At 42.9% G+C, this 17,579-nt stretch overlaps 1 protein-coding gene across 1 annotated transcript in view; it reads left to right on the forward strand.

The window, feature by feature from the left end:
* Window positions 1-1,125: 1,125 nt before the first annotated feature.
* The window catches only part of ZPLD1 (zona pellucida like domain containing 1), a 90,443-nt gene continuing 73,989 nt past the window's right edge, over window positions 1,126-17,579 (forward strand). The window contains exon 1 of the mRNA XM_072934975.1: window positions 1,126-1,252. The gene's annotated coding sequence lies outside the window, so the exon portion shown is untranslated. The remainder of the gene's footprint in view (window positions 1,253-17,579) is intronic.

Here is a 17,579-nt window from a genome sequence, read left to right on the forward strand (position 1 = left end):
CTGTGCAACTTGAACAGAATATTAAACCTCAAAAGGACTTTGAGAGCATCTGCTTCTCCACTAGTCAGCAGAATTTAATACTTAATCACCCTTTATAACCAGGGCATCATGAATGTACTATAATTGTGCCCCCTCTAGCAGGAGGGGAAATGGAGAGGAAGAGAGGCAAGTCAGAAAAGTGAGTATGGAGTCAGGAAAGTGAAGAACCAAAGGACTCGATGAGTCTTTTTCTTTCCCTGGCAGCTGGTGAACTTTTTTTGTGTAGAGGAGGGACCCACAGTCCATCTTATTCTGATTTAGCCATATTTCAGTAATAAATGCAATTTCAGTGTGAGAGGCTGAAACAGGCATGGAAATCAATGCTAATTAGACAGTGGCCATTTTATTTGTGGGAGGTTTGATCTTGGACCAAATCCCCAAGGGATCAGGAGGAGATTTCCATATCTGCCTGATTGCCTCTCTGCCTCCCATCATCATTGGCTATTTGCAGTCACTAATAACCTCATAACTTGCCTGTAAGGCATTGTCTTTGCCTTATGGATTAGAAGCTGAAGTGCTGTACAGACAAATGACTCGCCCAAGGTCATGCAGGAAATCTCTGTGTGAGCCAAGAACTTCAAAACCAGCGTTCCTGAATCATGGCTTTAACATCTCTGTGCCAGCTTTAGCCAGGCTGAGGCTGGGTCCCTGTGCAGAAGGAAAGAGCAGAAAAAACCCCAAAACACACCAAACCCCACGTTCACACTCTTTAGTGAGAAACAGTGCCTGTAACTCAAGCTTTTCTTTCATGCTCTGACCCTTCATATTTCCCCTGCTGCCAGTTACTCTGAAGAGCCTTTCCCGTTGTATTTACTTGGTCAGCGAGCCTTCAGGGTCACAAAGCCTTCCTGCCCGCTGCCTCTTGGTTTTTTTGTTTTCTTCTCCTTTTGGTGCTGTTGGAGGGCAGGCAAGGGAGGGCCCTGGGAGGCAGGCAGCCAAGGGTGTGAGCAGAGCCAGGTTACATAAATGGCTTTGCTGACACGGATTCTGGTAAGTGCTGCCTATCCTGCCCTGCCAGGAACACCCGTCAGGAGGCAGGTTTTGAAAGTCTAATCAGTCCAGACCAATAATCTGTTGACCCATACAGGGTTGCAGGAGAAACCCTGCTCATATGTGTGTGTGTTTTCTCAGGGAACTTATTAATTAAATGTAATAATATTTAATTATCCTGGTAATAGGTGGCTGGGAGCTACGGGAGTCTGGTGAAGCACAGGTGAGAGGCTGGGGAGGTTGTGTGATCACAGTGCAGGAGGGAGGGCAGGTTGAGCTCAGGGGGATGAGGGGAACTGCTCCCAGGAGTGCCTGACCCCAGGGGCAGGATGCTGGTGATCCCTGGTAAGCACATCTGCTCAGTAAAGGGTGTGATTCGCTCTCACTTTTTTGTCTGTTTTTTTGTCTACCTCCTCTTCTGTTTATTCCAGGTCTGTTGGAGGTGGTCTGCAGGGGTAGAGTTGCAGGCATTTTGAAATGCCCAAGCAAATCCTCTGTGTTGGTTTGAGTTTTAAAACCATCTGAACAGGCTGGATGTACCACTTTATGGTGTCCACAGGGTTGTAAACTTTATCTTATTTTCAGTAATTGCTTTAAACAGGACACTACCCTAAATTTTCTTCATTAAGCAGTCTGTCTCTTTAACTAACTGATGAAGCAAACCCTGATATCTCATTTCTGCATTTTTCCTGCCCACTTTGGGTTCATTAATTTAGCCACACCTCCTCCTTGTCACAATGTCAGAGAAGCAGCTCAAAGCCTAGTGCTCTGAAGGTAACTGTTCAAAGGAGCAGCTTGATGGATACACTGAAATTTGGATATATTTTGAAGTCTTCTACCAAAAAAAGACATTAAGTTCTGAAAGCCAAAATATCATTATGAAAATATTTTGGAGAAAATGACGTTTGTTCATGGAATTTATTTTGAATGATCATATTTGTTGTGATTTGTAGTGGTCTATATCTGTGATTGAGCTGCAAATTATTTCCCTGACTGGGGTTCTTTCACAGGCTCTGAGCATGTCTGTGCACTTTTCCACATCATTCCTTGGTTTGAAGGAATTCGTGCTTTCATCATTTTGGCCATTGACTGTGGCCACTTCCATCAGGGCGATGTGAGGAGCAGGCAGATAGTTTGGAGGAGCTCTTGACTCAAGCTTTGCTGAGGCACAGCCTTTGCACAGAATCTGGTGTGGGGCTGGAGGGAACTGGGGGGCAGAGGTGGAGGTGGGACTCAGCCCCTTCCTCTGCTGGGCAGACCCCAGCTGCTGTGACGCTGGGGAGAAGGAGAAGGCTTCATCTGGCTTTTTGTGTTGACTCAAAGGAGCTTGGCATTGCTTAACTGCCTTGTTTAGGCGATGCTTCACCTCGTGGGGAATGTCTCTGACACGACACCATGATTTGAAACATCTGTTTTCCTTTGTGGGCTGCATGTATAGGGATGTTGTCCACTCCTCCTTGGTGTGAAAGGGTGTGCAAGGTTGCCAGAGTCTGACCTCCTACAGACCCCAAACACAGTTGCTGAGCAGCACTTGTGGAGACTATCACAAATCTTAAATTTTTGCAGGCTGAGGTCAACCAGCTCATACCCATAAAACCAGCAAGAGTAGACTGTTGTTATTTAGAATTTCTATTAAATAAACATCTGCTGTAGTGAAGATTTTGATATTTCTCAGATAATGTGAAGGGTAAATACTTGTGATGGTAGGGATTAATTATACTCTAAACACCAGCTGAAATTTGCTTTTGATGTACTTTGTAGAAGGAGGTCCATTCACTGACAGAGCAAATTTCTAGGCTGTTACTTGTGATGACTCAATCCTGAACTAAAAAATTGTAAATTGGAGCAACTACACCAAGAGAAAATGTGACTACCCTACTGGGAAATTCTGTATTCAGTGCAGAACAACTTCTCTCAGTACTTATTCAAATCAAAAATATTTAATGGTTTACTAATCTCATGCATAGAAGCTAATGTATATATTGGTTTAGAGAAAGTGTATTTATGGATGTAGGGGGAGTAGAACTGGAAGGTGTTTGGAAGAATTTGCTGTTTGGCTCACTACATGTATGGCTGATCACACAGCACACTTTGGTTTGACTATGACTTAAAAAAAATTTCTGTCTTTGACCAAGAAGTGACCAACATCAGTTTTGTTTTTTTCCCCTGACCAAGTCAGCACTTCCAATTTCTCCTTTTCTCTCCATAAGGAGCAAATGCCATAAATCGTAGAATGTCTTGGGTCAAAAGGGGCCTTGAAGATCATCTCATTCCAACCCCCTCTGCTGTAGGCAGGGACACCTTCCACTAGACCAGGTTGCTCAAAGCCTCATCCTGGCCCTGAACACTCCCAGGTTTGGGGCATCCATAATTTCTCTGGACAACCAGTTCCAGGCATCTGTAGTTTCTCTGGGCAAATCAGTTCTCAGCACCCTCACAATAAAGAATTTACTGGAAAGTTGTCTTTCAATATAAAGTTGTTACTCTCCATCCTGTCACTGCACTACCTGATAAAGAGTCCTTTCCAGTCTTCTCTTTAGGCCCCCTTTGGGTCCTGGAAGGTTGCTATAAGATCTTCCTGGAACATCTTCTTCCCTAAAGGCTAAATAACCCAAATCCTCTCATATGAGAGGTATTCCAGTCCTTGCATCCTCTCTGTGACCCTCCTCTGGGCCTGTCTCATGTTGGGGACCCCAGAGCTGGATGCAGCACTGTGGGGTGGGTCTCATGAGAGTGGAATAGAGGGGCAGAGCCCCCCACTTCATCCTGTGGGCTGCACTTTTGAAGGAGCCCAGCACGTGTTTGACTTTCTAGGCTGCATTGACAGGTCATGGCTGGTTTATGTCCACCTGGTGCTGTGCAGCTGGCTGTGTGCTGGTCAGGCTCTGGGTTTGCTCTTCCAACAGGCACCAGCTGCCTCCTTAACAAAAAGTTCACCAGTGATGGTCTGGAGACGCTCCAAATCAAATATTGCAGGCTTTCCCATGACCATCCCCTTCGGAAAGAGGTGACAGTTCATGAATTACGGTCTCATGCATGTGCTGCAGGACAGAGCCTGCCTAGGTACTGGCCTGGTGGGGCTGTGTGTGCAGAGATGCCTGGGCTGGCTTGGCAGGGGCTGCTGCTGGCACTGGAGGCTCTGCTGTTTCAGCAGGGCACTGGGGGGGCTGGTCCTGGTTCTGCACTCTGGATGGCTTTCAGATCCCAGCCAGGCAGGAGCCATGTGGATGCCTGTGAATCTCCTGGCTCAGGGGTCTCTTTTGGCTGCTTTGAATGATGTAGAGACAGAGCTGTTTCTAGAAACAAGAAATGCTTGTTACAGTGCCATCCTCCTTACATCACCTGGACTACTCCACTTCTGCTGACTGTGAACAAGTCCTTCTGGCTGCCTCTGAGACTGTCCAGCCTGCCTGCTGCATGGCTGGTGGGTAGGAGGGGTGTGCCTGTATGATGCTGTGGTAGTATCTGACCCCAGGGTGTCTTGTTCTTTCTTCTTGGGGGCTCCTGGGCCAGCAGCTCTGGCTACAGGGCCATACCAGCAAGCACATGGTGGAGGTATGAATTATAGAAACAAATTCTATCTGAGCTTGAAACAACCGTGTCATGCTTCAGGTATCCAAGTCACAGTTTGAATCTGATTGGATTTACTGCCAGTCATGAGAATTGATTCTGGCAGGAATAATCAATACTGCCTCTTAATTCTCTTGAACGGTGTCAACACATTTGTGCCTAAGAGACACATTCCTTGTGTTAACACATGGCAATCAAAATAGTTCAATGCTGGATGAACATACTGAGGGACCTAAACACACAAATCTGAACCTCTGTCGTGCACTTGGTCAGGGATTTTACAATATTATGTGACCATGTGGCTTTACGGTCTTCTCTGCCTTCATGGAGAGCTCCCCATGAGCCCAGGTCTTAAACAGCAAATAACCTCAATGAACAATGCAGGGGTTCCCACTTCTCCCTCCGTGTGTGTCCCTGACCCTCAGAGCTGGGTGGGCAGTGACAGGAGCCCAGCTCCTGATGCAGCCAGGGGCTGCACGGGTGGTTCAGCCAAGCCCAGCCCTGCAGGAGATGCAGTGCCTGCATGTGGGCTGTGGGACAGAAGAAGAGGAAACCTCTGCTCTGAGGTGCTGCTGCTGCTCCACAGGTCTGAGACCTCGCTGTGCTAGCAACACAAACAAATGTCCCATCTCCTGGCACGCTGAAAGGATTCTGCCATGAACTCAGGTAGGAATCCAAACAGACACATCCGCATTCTCTGCCTTTGCTAGCAAAGATTTGCCAAGTCTCTTAAGGAAGTGAAGAATCCAGAGACTCTGCAGAGCTGCTCTGGCAGATATTTTATTTTTAATATTTTATTGGGCATCTTTGCCAGGAAACTGAAGCAATGCCATGATATGGTAAGGACATTAAACTCTCTTCCAGTATCAACATAGTGTGAACAAATAGCCAACTGACACAGAGCTCTATGAAAAGATACACATCAAATGACAGGTGCTTGTCATAACCTTAAGCATAGCATATATGTTGCTATCTGGAGCAGAATAATTGTTAGAAAAACTCTTCAACTGCATTCTGAGTGTTCTCCATTTCAATGCTGTTGAAAGCCATATTGTAGCCAAGATATGAATATTTTAAATGATTTGGCTTTACGGATAAGGAAAATATCTCAGTAGTAAAATTAAATTCTTGTTATTTTCCCCATCTTCTTGAAGTAAGAGTGGACTCCTTAGTACTGATCAGTGTTTTGTCAGCCTATAAGTTTTATATAGCATTCAGTGAAGACTTGAAATTCTACTAGAAATTCCTATTTTAAAGGAACAGATTGGTAAATTAAAAGAAAAACAGAGGTGAAGAGCTTTATCTGCTTCAACAATTGATGTTAGTAAGTGGGAACAAAAAGTCACCTGAAATTTCTTGCACTACTTAATTTGCATTTCTGGGATTTTTAGAATAACCAAATATACATCTTGTCAGATGTGACTGAATTCAGTTCATGCAAAGAACGTGTTACAGTTTTTTTGTTTTGCAACTTTCAAATTTGCTGTCTTTCTGACAGAAGCATATAACTTTTCACATTAAGATAGGCTCTCTGCTCCCTTCATTGTCTGAATAAAAGGCAGAAGTTGACACTTGTGTATTATGATTTTTATACTGATGCACCTTTTGATGCAAAACCATTCACTTTCCCTGCTTAGCAGGTAGCTTCCTTTATGTGGTACTGAGAGCTAGACAGTGAACCCCAAGTGATTGTAATACTCTCCAGACACTTCAATTATGTCACTTTTTTAGATTTCTGATGTGGAACAGGATCATCCAGCCTGCTTGAGCAGCCATCCTCCTCCCTTTCACCGCGTTTAAAAACTTTTCTTGAAAGGTGAAATTGTTTCAAATGCTCTAAATGTTGAACCAAAACTGTCTTGGTAAATCAAATAGCAGAGGTGCCTTATTTATCAGGAAGCGAATGAAGTTGTGATGGATTCTTGTATCATGAACAAACTGGTTGTCCTCCCATCATCCTGGAACTGCCCCAATTTCATAGCATATACCTTTGGGGCAGAAGGAATTCAGCAGGTGAAAGCTGAATGTGTTGAAAGTTCATTTGTGTTTTTAACTTAAAAAAAATGTTTGTGGAAGAGCTGTTGGGCATACTCTGATATGAAGGAATGATGGGCAGTGGCCAAGAATACAAAGGTCCTTTGGCTCTATTGCCTGGCTCTGGCATAATCATGTGCTGAGGCTCTGCAGGAGAGCTTGGATCTGCCTCCAGGGCAGATGCCCTCATTTATTGGAAAGCTCACCTGCCTGTTGCAGAACTGTGGAAATTGGGATGCTAGCTCGTTGTTTTGAGAAATAGTGGGGCTGCAGGGAAACGACGAGGCTTTCCAAAACTTTGTGTAAAGCTGAAATCAATGGGTGGTGTGGCACTGTGGCACCCAGAGCATCCATGGACTGTGATTCAGTCCCAGCTGCAAGCTGGCAGTGGGGTGGTGGTCAGGACATGGGCATCACTCCTGTCCTCATCAGTCTGGCTGGAAGAGATGGAGCAGCTGTTTCACTATTAGGAAAAAATTTTTTCACTGAAAGAATAATAAAATACTGGAATTGTCTTCCTAGGGAGGTGGTGGAATCACCATCTCTGGATATGTTTAAAAAAAGACTGGACTTGGCACTTGGTGCTACGGTCTAGTTGTGGTGTTAGGGCATGGGTTGGACTTAATGATCTTGGAGGTCTCTTCCACCCTCATTATTCTGTGATTCTGTGACTGCTGGGATATCTAGGGGATGCTCCTGACAATGGCAGTACCCAGGCTTGGCTCTCTCCTGCCTCATGTCACTTACCCCACCTCTTCCACCTCATTGTTTGCACAGCTTGTGGAGTAGACTCTGCACAAAGAGCTCTATCTGAATTCATATTGATCATCTTCTAATATGGGCTTATCCCATCCTGTAGAAAGAAGAGAGATTTTTAATTGAAGAAGTACAAAAGAATGCGGTGGTTGCATTTTCAAAGCTGTAGGAAATGCAGATGTGGTACTAGGACAAAGTGTGTTACAACTGGTCATTGTTGGTGGCAGCACTGAATGGGATCCAGCTGGGTTAAAGCTCTGGCTTTTCCAACAAAGCAGGTGCCTTTTACCCTTGCATGACAGGCTGGGAGTGCTGGAGGTTGCTGTTGACCAGCTCTCTTTAGCACCATCCTTCTGGAAAGCACCTCTTTTGTTAAGGCACTGGGGAATATAATGAGGAAATGAAACAGGTAAATATATCTTTACTCATCCTCCTGGTTGTGTGAAGGGAGTTTGAATGCACCTTTGAAACCTGCATTGACAGAATTCCACAGAGTCTGAGGTAACAGGGATCAGTTTCTGTTGTGCTAGGATGTGAGTCTTGAGATCAGCATGGCTGTGAGCCATTGGAAATATTTTACTTGGTATGAGGAGAGATGAATGCCAGGGTTGTATGGCCGGTCTAGCTGAAAAAAGACTCCAGGTAATCCCTGCTGAGGATTTTCAAAGGGAAGTATTTATCCTTGTGCCAAATGTCTGTACCTGATATGTCTGACCTTGGGTGTTGTGTATTTCTCCTCTAAAATGTGACATTTGAAATACTGTGCGTCTCAAATGCATTAAAAAATGTAAAACAGGACTCCTCCACCTAGAAATTGTTCTTATAAAAGTGTGGACATATACGTAGAGGAATAAAAAGCTTTATGGGGCAAGTCTATATCTGCTGGATATCACTGTGAAAGCAGAAGTGCTCAGTCTCTTTAATTTTTATTAAAAAAATAAAAGAAGCCTCTGTTTAACAACGTAACAATGGCTTCAGAATTCTTTAGGTTATGGTCTCAGAGCAGAGGGACCAAACTGTGGAAACATTTAGCTTTTCCAGAAGCAGAGAGTGTGGCTCAGCCAGTGGGCTGCTGCAGACCTTAGGTCCCACTAGTCACCAATGATAGGATGACAGAGAATGGCCTAAATTTACACCAGGGGATGCTTAGATTGGATATTAGGAAACCTTTCTTGATGAAGAGGGTTGTCAACCACTGGAACAGGCTGCCCAGGGAGGTGGTTGAGACATCATTCCTGGAGGTATTTAAAGATGTGTAGATGTGGCAGTAAGGGACATGGTTTAGTGGTGGGCTTGGCAGTGCTGGGCTAATGGCTGGACTTGATGATGTTTAAAGGTCTTTTCCAACCTAAATGAGTCTATGATTTTAGTTCTGTGCTCCTTCTGAAGGTCTTTGACATTTAAGGAAACATGATGAAAAAATCACAAAGCTGAGAGCAAGGTCCATGAGGAAGGGAGCAAGGATATACTTTGGATGTTCTCTCAAGACAATTTTGAACAGAGAAACAGCGATGAGCAGGAGGATTCTGTTTTGGAGGGAAAAAAACCCCATGCTTATTCTTTTATTTTCTGTAATCCAGATCAAAATTTGTAATGACCTGAATTTTCAGACTTAGGCCAAAAGCAAACCCAAGTAGTGAGGTGGAAATGCATTTTTCTATGGGATTTCCTTGTGTGTAAAAGCAGAAACTTTGAGGTGATGCTTGGCATGCAAAGCAGAAAGCAGAAACAAGCTGTGAAGAGGGGGAGAGTCACGAGATGGCTGAGCATGGGTTTGCTGAAACTCTGTAGAACTGGAAGAATAAAAAGTGGGGTGCTTCATGCTCTACATGGGGTGGTCCCAGCAGGCTGTAAAGAGTCTTGATAGAAAGGTTGCAGCAAAATGAGATGTGAAAGGGTGGATGTCTGCACACTAAAGAAAACTTAAACCACGGTTACAATGAAAAAGAAACGAATCCACATACTTTGATTAGGAATAGGATTTCCTGCCGTTTCCCAGACAATGCTGGCATCATGTGGCCACTTTACTTAGCTTGCCTTGTAGTAAAATATTTCTGAAAAATCGTTGCTTTCTCAGCATCTTTCTGATTGGGATTCCTAAAAAAACAAAAAGCTCATGAACACACACAGTTAAATGCTCAGGGACCCCGGGGATGTCCTGTGCAGGGCTGAGAGCTGGGCTCGATGATCCTTCCAACTCAGAATATTCTGTGTCTGTTAAACTCAGCTGCTTGCCTTGCCTGGATGTCCTGACACTATCTCCATCTCCTAGAAGACATGAGGAGTCTTCAATTTGTCATTTGGGGTCTTTTACTTTCTGACTACTGATGATGTTTTTAAAGTGATCAGTCAGCCTCTTTTAACACACAGAACAGTTTTTAGTTGTGCTTGACTTTTGAATCTAAATTAGAGGAAGAAATTTCTATGTGCATGGCAGGCTGTGGTGGGAGTGTTTTCCCACGGAGGGGGAACAATGTTAAATGACAGTAGGTACTGAAACAGCAATACTTCCCAAACAGGAAGAATGGGGTACAACAGGAGAAGTGAAGCTCGTTTTTGAAAGACCAGGAGCAGGAGAGATGATGCAGGGCCCAGGGCATACCCACACTAGGAAAAAGGAGTGAGAACAAGGAGGAAAGAGAGTGCAGTGATGCTTTTCATCTGCTCTCTGCAAAGGAGCAACATCCTGTTTGAGGATCTTAGAGGAGTCTTCTGTGACTGCTGGGAGAGAAAAACTGTGCATGCAATTCTGAGTAGAGCTGATTAGTTTCAAAAATCAGGGTATATGGGAGTATTTTTACATCAATAATGCTGGTATTTTGAAGAACAGAAACTTGAGTAGAATAGCATCTAATACTACGTGAAGTAGAATCCTCTTGCACTACCCAGATTCAAAAACCTTTGCAGAAGTGCTCCTGGAGCTCAAGTGAACAGTGCTTGGGTAGAGCAGCTTTAATCAATGATATTAGCAGCTTATTAACATGCATCTCAAGTCAGCTGGCAGGAACAGAAGCTGGTTGGAGGAGTTCCTCTTTGAAGTTCTGTACATCCAGATAAAATGGAAAACTTGGCAAAAAACATAAACAGTTGGAAAAGTATTTCTCCCAATCGTGTTTCAGCTTGTGTAAGAGATGATGCAGCAATATTCAATTTATTAATTGATTCCTTTATGTTTTAGAGGCTTTTGCATAGCTCTGTGGGTGAAAGAGGGACGTGTCATTTACAATGACCTAAATCATTCTGGGCCACAATATTCCTGATGTCTGTGCAGCTTTACCAGAGCCACAGAGAGCAAGCCCTGCTCTATGGAAGTGAGGTGCACCTTTACAAGGCAAACAGGCTCTTCTGCCACAGAATGAAACTTCCTTTTGTGGTGAAAGAAAAATAATGAGCTGGTCCAGGGTTTTTCTAAAGAGTCACTTCCCTGTTTCACTCTGGTTCCTCAGTGGGGGCAGAGCAAGAAACAGCTTAAGATACCATCAAACATGCTAGCAAGGCATGCTTTATCTTCTCCAGAATATTGTCTGTGAGCATGCCTTGCAGGAAGACTGACATATCACACACACTGTAAAAGCATGTGCCAGAAATGGACAGTATTAAAATATTTGTTGTTGCCAATTTCAAATCTAAATCCATTTTCTAGGAAAGAAAAAAACATGCTATATATTTTAAACTTTTTTTTTTCCTTTTTCAAGGGGAGGAAGGAGGATACCTTCTTAGCTAATTCCGGTCACGGTTTCCTACCTAGTTTGTTAAAGATTTAAAGCCTTGAGGGGTATGCCTTCAAGTATTTTTGGCGACAGAAGTCAACAGGAAGGTTTCAGCCCTAATTTTTGAATGAGAAACATCACAAGAAGTAGAGTACAGACTGAGTAATCAGCTCAAATGCCCCATGGAAAATTTGACTGAACTGGAAATGATGTCAGATTCCCCCATGAACTAAACTACTCTTTCCTTAAACTTCTAAGCAGGTCATCACCCTGGCAATGGTAGGAGAGTGAAGTTTGCTCTTGCAAAAAGAAAAAAAAAAAAAGGTAAACCAAAAAATCCCCAAGCCCCAGAGAAATCAGATTTTTTTCTAAGACTGCATTGCTGCAGGAATTGTGGGTTTTACTTTTTGGGGAAGAGTGGATGGAAATGGTAGAAATTGGAGAGCAAAACATTCTTTAGAGATAACTTTGTGTCTACATTCAGGCTGATCACCCTTTCCTGGCTGTATCTGCTGCTACTCAGAGCGAGGACAGGCAGGGAGGAAGGTGGTGCTTGGTTAAGTCCATGAGAATTGAGCAGCCCTGACTGAGTACGTGTGAGGATCAGCAGAAAGGAGAATTGCACTTGGCTCAGGCTGGCACTGTGCTGGCAGAGCGCTCAGAAGGAGACAGTGAACAGTGAGATATCCCTCAGCTCTGGAATGTGGGGAAGAAAGGGGTGTTGAGGGAACTGAGGCTTGGGAATAAAACCAGGTCATTCCACAAAGGGTGGCAGGTGCCTTATGGAATCCTGGCTGTGGATGGACTTGGTGCTGTTGGAAAGTAATTGGAGGGAGAGTTTAGTATCAAAAAAAAACCCCACCTTGGTTTTCCTGGTAGAGGCACAAAGGATTTCTTCCGCTAAATACATCCTTTCTCCTTTCCCTTCTCTAGCTGTGTTTCTCCCTCATTCCCACCTTACAATATATTTAATATTTTTAAACTTTATTTTTGTGTTCTTGCCATGGCAAGTGCTCTTCTGAGCAAGTCACTGTGAGCTTTGTAGGCACTGTTGCTTGTTCCCCACACAATTGCTCTGCTGCAGTGAGGTTTGTGAAACTGAATTTGTTTGCTGCTGCTGTTCTCTTTCCCCAAATATTTATTATAAGATATATCAAGGCTGTCATGAGATTTTTAAATTTAAGAGGTGTAGTGGGTAATGGGACATGTGAGACATGGAGCTCTTTTAACATCTCTGAAAGAAATCTGGATATTTTGTGTCTCTAATGTTTTGCCTTGGTATGCTTGAGCTGTCTGTAATTTATAATCAATTCAACCCTTCCAACATTTTTAATGAGGAAAATACCCCTAATCTATAGCAATAGCTTCAAAATAGTGTATCATACCCTGGTAATAAAACCATTTACAATATTTTAATCTAGTATCATGGAATACTCTCGGGTATTTTTTAAAATGAACGTAAGGCCTGAATGCTGGAAGATGCTCCATGAAAACAAATTGTATTATTAATCAAACCAAAACAGGGAATTCCTCACATAGTGATTTTAAAATGCCCAAGACAGTCTTTAATTGAAATGTTACAGAAAATAACAGACTGAGAAACTGTGTGCTTGTTGTTTAATTAACTTTACAATGTATGCTCAGAAGCTTGTTAGATGGATCAAAATGTAACTATAGGATGTACGAGTGTGTTGGCAACATAAGTTCATTTATGTGTTGTCCAATAATAAATTTCAACTTAGATTAATAAGCACTTTCTTAATTAAACAGTCTGAATGCTGAAATGGCTGATGCTAAGTGCCATTTCCATTAATTGTCTCCCATTAACGCCAGCACTTGCTCTTCCTCATGAACATTATCTGTCACACAAAGAAACAAGTGTTAACAATGAATTTTATCTCAGCACCTGCCATGGAGTTGATTTTTTTCGTTCTCTTATCTAAATCCAGGCTGTATTTTAACCTTCTGTGGCTGTGAAAAGGGTGCAGGAGATGTAAAGAACTCCCTGGAGGCAGGCACCAGAATGGCCTTCTCCACTTTGTGGTTTTGCTCTGCATCTACAAGGACAGGAAAACCCGTGAGGATGCACTCCTGTGGTGTCCAAATCACATTGCTGTGACTTTGTTCCAGCTGTGGATGTCCATGCTGCTGAAAGCCACCTGCTGGGCTTCAGCACAGGACCAGGGGTGGCATTGTTGAACGAAGGAGGATTGAGCTGGAATAGATGTAAGGAAGATGTTTTTTAAATGAGGGTGGCAAACCACTGTAATGGCTTGTCAGAGAGGTGGTAAATGCCATTCCTGGAAACATCAAAGGTCAGGTTGGACAGGGCTATGGGCACCCTCATCTGGCTGAAAAAATCCCTGCTTCTTACTTCAGGTAGGTTGGATTAGATAGTCTTTAAAAGCCCTTTTCAACCTAAAATTTTCTATGATGCACCCCAAAAAAGCAAAGGAGGATGGTGAGCAATAATCTTGCTCCTATTCAAGTACCATTTGATATCTGAAACAAATGTTTAGGACCACTTCCCTGCTGCTTTATTCTAGCAGGGCCCCTCTGAAAAAAGAGTGTCTTACCTACACTCACCCACAGAATTCGGGTCAGGGCTGTCCCAGAATCCCTGCTCTGGGCAGTGGGGGATGACAGGATACCCGTGGGGTTGCTGGGCTAGGGGAGGGAGGTGCTCTCAGGACACAGGGTGGGTCAGCACCTGGTGATAACAGTGGTGGCAAGCAAAGGTTTTCCTCTTATCTCAGCCCCCTGACCCAGGTGCATATCAGTGTTATTGTGCAATATCCAGAGCTGCCTCTGCTTTGTATCTTCTGCAAGTCCTGCTTTTGGTGGGAAGGGTCCTGTCTCTGTTGGTACGAGGTACCAAGTGAGCTGAGTGTGGCCCCTAGTGGGCTTTAAATACCAGACTGAGGGCCAGGGCTTTCTGGCTGCTGATCTGCAAATCTGGGAAAGAAAACCACCAGCAGAGAGCTGGGATAAGGAGGTTGCTTGCTCTCATGCACCTGGCCAGGTGTGGTCCAGCAGCACTGAGGGCATCAGTTCTGCACTAAAGAGCTGCCACTAAGAGATGTGCTAACTCCTCAACTGGATCTCACTGCCAGAGCATTGGGACTTTGTTCAATATACAGTAGAAGCTTTCAGTAACATAAAAGCTACAATAGATGAGAATGTTTAGACAAGAATAAAGTAAATATTAGACCACAGTAGTTGTAATTTATTAATATTTACTTCTCTAATTTGCTGAGCTCTGTTGTAAGGTCTTTGGCCCTCTGAAGTTTCTTAGCAGCAGACATCTGGTTTGGGGGTCAGAGGATGTAGTCTCAAACTCTCCAGCCCATCTCACTTGGTCTGTAGCACGTTCTGCTGTGCCCCACAAGAGAACAGAAGCAAAACTGCTCATTCTGAGTGTATTAGGAACGAAAGGAAGCCCTAGCCCAACAGGATGCATTCCCTGAAGGACAGATTTAAATCATAAGCAATAACCATGCTACCAATCACCTTATTTGTTTATCTGCTATCTTTCATTTTAATCCCAAGCAGTATAAGCGTCTAGCAGATAAGGCTAATCAAGTGGCATTTCTGTTTTGTTTTTAGTTTCTGGGGGCTTTGTGCTTGGGGAATACGTTTCCCACCTTTCATAGCATCCTGCAACAGATGTGTTCACACCTGTGCTTGCCCACAGCTTTGATGTCTTGACATTGAAGAAAGTTGTTCCTAGTGCCTGTTAAGTACAAAACATTCTTTGCAGTAAGAGACTTTCACAATTCTGTACTTCTGATCTGTGGTACTGACTCACAAATATGAGCAAACTGTAAAACTGTGCTGGTGAGAAGTGAGCCTGCCCTGGACATCCATCATGCCCCTGACTCAGATGTTATTTCCCTCTGAGGTGTCTGGCCCTGCTTCAGCTGTGACTCAAGTGTTTGTGGCACTGAACAGCACAAATAACAGCCTGGCCCACTGAGGAAAGCTGAAACTGGCCCTGATTATTATATATTAGTGTGCTGCAGCTGCTTTGTGAGAAGCTGAGTCACCCCTCAGCTGGCCCAGAGCTGTCTGAGGTCACTGAGCATCAGAAATGCTGCAGCTCACGCTCCTTTCTCCAGCCAGAGCCCTGTGGCAGCTCAGCAGCTGGGAGAGCCTTCCTTGCCCTGCCAGAGACAGAAACCTGGGAACAAGGAGCAGCTTAATTCCCCCTCCACCTGCTGCAGCCTAACCTGCTCCCAGTGCTCTCTGTCCTGCGCTCTGTGCTGGGCTCTGGAAGCATCATGAGGCACATTTGAGTTTTCAGAAGTGTGCAACACAGAACCCATAACAGTGTTTCTAAAAACTGGCTTGAGTATCTGTCTATCAAAGCTTTCTAACAGTGTCAGTTGACTTTTTTCTTCATATAAAAAAGGTTTGATTTTCTTTTAAAATCACTTTTTTGTACTTGTCTAATAGGGACATGGATGCTCTCACTGGTGAGGTTAGGCACCCTTGGAGATGTGAGGATGCTCTGTAAAAGAATAACTTTTGCCTTTTTTGTTTCTTCTTCCTGTTTGAGAACACAGTAAAGGGTTCAGCTGCTTTCTCATTAGACAGAATCTGCCTCATCTCTGCTTTTTAAAGCTGTGCCAAGAAAAAGAATTTTTTGGGGTTTGCCTGAAAAATGCAGTAGGAACCATCTTAATGTTAACATCTGCAGACTGTTATTTTTCTTTGCAATGAGACTGGGAAATGGGGATGTCTCAGATAACCCTGGAAAGATATGGCTGGCAAAATCTGGCTTCAGTGAAATTGCTAAACTGAATTTTAGCCAGAGAAATCTTCCCTAACTGATTCCTACAGAGCTTGTGAGGTTGACCATGAAGAATCATGTTTTTTTTCATATGTCTAAACAGCATTTGGAATAAAAAAGTATTCAAATGGCTGACTAAAATATGTCAGTGACTGGCAAACTGGAAAAACTGCCTCCCTGTCTAGCCTTCCTGCTTTTCCTTGTGGAAAGGCTGTGCCCTCACCACCTCCTGTGAGCAAATGCAGCTCGGGAGAGGCAGGGTGGGGTCAGCGTTATCCTGCATGTGCATGGATAGAGCTGGGGATCAGTCTGGGGCTGGGAAAAGGATCTGTGCAAGGGAAAGGATGGGGAAATAGGATACAACACAGGAAAGCAGACCTTTGTTTGAGCAGTGTTTTCTAGTCTATCTGTTCCTCACAGGCATAAACTTAATATGCAACTTATTTTATAGCAAGAAGCTACAGTACCTTTGAAGTCCCTTAACTGAAGAAAGTTTTGTTACATTTGCCTTTTCTCTGCTAGCTCAGATCTTGGTTGTTCTCATCTGGTATTCTAATTTCTATATGAGTGGATGCTTCAGGGAAAGGCAAAGAAATAAAATGAACACCTTAAAATGTAGTACAAGTGTATCAAGTGTGGAGAGCTGTGTGTGAGAAATGCGTCCTTGTCTGCAGGAGTGATCTGCCTGTGCAGTGAAGCGTGAAATTTGGTTATCATCTTATTCCAAACTTTATTGTAGGCTGTGGAGCTGAAAGCATTATTAATGTAAATAAAATGATTCAGCCTTTCCTAGGTAACATAGTACTCTTTAATTTTCAGAGGCAGAGAGTCCTGCAGATTGGTTCTGTGCATCCAAGCTGGCAATTGCTTTTTGCCCCACAACTTGCTTTTGCAGTAGTTAAGGGATAAGGGACCCACAGAAGGTCTCATGTTCTGACCCAGTGCATATAAAACTGAATGCTTTCAGAGACAGTGTTTTTGGTGTTCTTTTTTCATTTTTTTTATTATTTTCTTTTTTTTTCTTTTTTCTTTTTTTTTTCGTTTTTCCTTTTCCCCTTTTTTCTTCTTTTTTCTTCTTTTTTCTTCTTTTTTCTTCTTTTTTCTTCTTTTTTCTTCTTTTTTCTTTTTTCTTTCTTTTTTTTTCTTTTTCTTTTTCTTTTTCTTTTTCTTTTTCTTTTTCTTTTTCTTTTTCTTTTTCTTTTTCTTTTTCTTTTTCTTTTTCTTTTTCTTTTTCTTTTTCTTCCCTTTTCCCTTTTCCCTTTTCCCTTTTCCCTTTTCCCTTTTCCCTTTTCCCTTTTCCCTTTTCCCTTTTCCCTTTTCCCTTTTCCCTTTTCCCTTTTCCCTTTTCCCTTTTCCCTTTTCCCTTTTCCCTTTTCCCTTTTCCCTTTTCCCTTTTCCCTTTTCCCTTTTCCCTTTTCCCTTTTCCCTTTTCCCTTTTCCCTTTTCCCTTTTCCCTTTTCCCTTTTTTCCTTTTTCCTTTTTTCCTTTTTCCTTGTTTCTTTTTTTCTTTTTTTTTCTTTTTTTCTTTTTTTTCTTTTTTTCTTTTTTTTTTCTTTTTTTTTTTTTATTTTTTTTTCTTTTTTTCTTTTTTTTCTTTTTTTTTCTTTTCTTTTCTTTTTTTTTCTTTTTTTTTCTCTTTTTTTCTCTTTTTTTTCTCTTTTTTTTCTCTTTTTTTTTCTTTTTTTTTT

The sequence above is a fragment of the Taeniopygia guttata genome, chromosome 1, assembly GCF_048771995.1.
Source record: "Taeniopygia guttata chromosome 1, bTaeGut7.mat, whole genome shotgun sequence".
NCBI classification, from domain to species: Eukaryota; Metazoa; Chordata; class Aves; order Passeriformes; family Estrildidae; genus Taeniopygia; species Taeniopygia guttata.